Source organism: Arachis hypogaea, chromosome 10 (genome assembly GCF_003086295.3).
Source record: "Arachis hypogaea cultivar Tifrunner chromosome 10, arahy.Tifrunner.gnm2.J5K5, whole genome shotgun sequence".
NCBI classification, from domain to species: domain Eukaryota; kingdom Viridiplantae; phylum Streptophyta; class Magnoliopsida; order Fabales; family Fabaceae; genus Arachis; species Arachis hypogaea.
Genome location: NC_092045.1, coordinates 43798680 through 43800841, shown reverse-complemented (window position 1 = coordinate 43800841; position 2162 = coordinate 43798680). Strand labels below are relative to the sequence as shown.

The 2162-nt window shown below is 41.1% G+C and overlaps 1 non-coding gene across 1 annotated transcript; it reads left to right on the top strand.

The window, feature by feature from the left end:
• Window positions 1-1781: 1781 nt before the first annotated feature.
• Window positions 1782-1885, top strand: LOC112718842 (small nucleolar RNA R71). Its single transcript, XR_003161169.1, has one exon. It is a non-coding gene; the product is annotated as a small nucleolar RNA R71 (small nucleolar RNA).
• The last annotated feature ends 277 nt before the right edge of the window (window positions 1886-2162 follow it).

The window sequence follows — 2162 nt, the reverse complement described above, 5'->3', positions numbered from 1 at the left end:
AAAATAAAAATTAGATAAATAAAATTGGGTTGCCTCCCAACAAATGCTTCTTTAATGTCAATAGCTTGACAGTGGCTCTCATGGAGCCACAAAGGTGATCAGGTCAATGTTGTATAGTCCCAACACCAAACTTAGAGTTTGGATATGGGATCTTAACACCAAACTTAGAGTTTAGTTGTGGCCTCCCAACACCAAACTTAGAGTTTGACTGTGGGGGCTCTTCTTGACTCTGAACTGAGAAAAGCTCTTCATGCTTACTCTCTTTTGTCACATAGGGATGGCCATGTGCCTTAAACACAAGGTAGTCCCCATTCAATTGAAGGACTAATTCACCTTTGTTGACATCTATCACAGCTCCTGCTGTGGCTAGGAAAGGTCTTCCAAGGATGATGCATTCATCCTCTTCCTTCCTAGTGTCTAAGATTATGAAATCAGCAGGGATGTAAATGCCTTCAACCTTTACTAACACGTCCTCCACTATTCCATAAGCTTGTCTCAATGACTTGTCTGCCAATTGTAATGAGAACAAGGCAGGTTGTACCTCAATGATCCCTAGCTTCTCCATTACAGAGAGTGGCATAAGATTTATCCCTGACCCCAGATCACATAGAGCCTTTTCAAAGGTCATGGTGCCTATGGTACAAGGTATTAAGAACTTGTCAGGACCTTGTTTCTTTTGAGGTAGAGTTTGCTGAATCCAGGTATCTAGTTCATTAATGAGCAAGGGAGGTTCACTTTCCCAAGTCTCATTACCAAACAACTTGGCATTCATCTTCATGATAGCTCCTAAATATTGAGCAACTTGCTCTCCAGTCACATCTTCATCCTCTTCAGAGGAAGAATAGTCTTCAGAGCTCATGAATGGCAGAAGGAGATTTAATGGAATCTCTATGGTCTCTATATGAGCTTTAGATTCCTGTGGATCCTTAATAGGAAACTCCTTCTTGCTTGAGGGACGTCCCAGGAGGTCCTCCTCACTAGGATTTTCGTCCTCGTCCTCCCTTGTGCATTCGGCCATATTGATTTTATCAATGACCTTGCACTCTCCTTTTGGATTTTCTTCTGTATTGCTTGGGAGAATACTGGGAGGAGTTTCAATGATTTTCTTACTCAGCTGGCCCACTTGTGCCTCCAGATTTCTAATGGAGGAACTTGTTTCACTCATGAAACTGAAAGTGGCTTTTGACAGATCAAAGACTAGATTGGCTAAATTAGAAGTGCTTTGTTCAGAATTCTCTGTCTGTTGCTGAGAAGATGATTGAAAAGGCTTGTTATTGCTCAGCCTATTGCGTCCACCATTGTTAAAGCCTTGTTGAGGCTTTTGTTGATCCTTCCATGGGAAATTTGGATGATTTCTCCATGATGAGTTATAGGTGTTTCCATAAGGTTCACCCATGTAATTAACCTCTGCCATTGCAGGGTTCTCAGGATCATAAGCTTTTTCAGAAGCTGCCTCTTTAGTACTGTTGGATGCATTCTGCCATCCATTCAGACTTTGAGAGATCATGTTGACTTGCTGAGTTAACACTTTATTCTGAGCCAATATGGCATTCAGAGCATCAATTTCAAGAACTCCTTTCTTATGAGGTATCCCATTATTCACAGAATTCCTCTCAGTAGTGTACATGAATTGGTTGTTTGCAACCATGTCAATGAGTTCTTGAGCCTCTTCAGGCATTTTCTTTAGGTGAATAGATCCACCTGCAGAATGGTCCAATGGCATTTTCAAAAATTCAGATAGACCATAATAGAATATATCTAATATGGTCCATTCTGAAAACATGTCAGATGGACATCTTTTGGTCAGCTGCTTGAATCTTTCCCAAGCTTCATAGAAGGATTCACCATCTTTTTGTTTGAAGGTTTGAACATCCACTCTCAGCTTGCTCAGCTTTTGAGGAGGAAAGAATTTATCCAAGAAGGCAGTGACCAGCTTATCCCAGGAGTCCAGGATATCCTTGGGTTGTGAATCCAACCATATTCTAGCTCTGTCTCTTACAGGAAAAGGGAAAAGCATGAGTCTGTAGACTTCAGGATCAACTCCATTCGTCTTTACAGTCTCACAGATCTGCAAGAACTCAGTTAAAAACTGATAAGGATCTTCAGATGGAAGTCCATAAAACTTGCAGTTTTGTTGCATTAAAGCAACTAGCTGAGGTTTC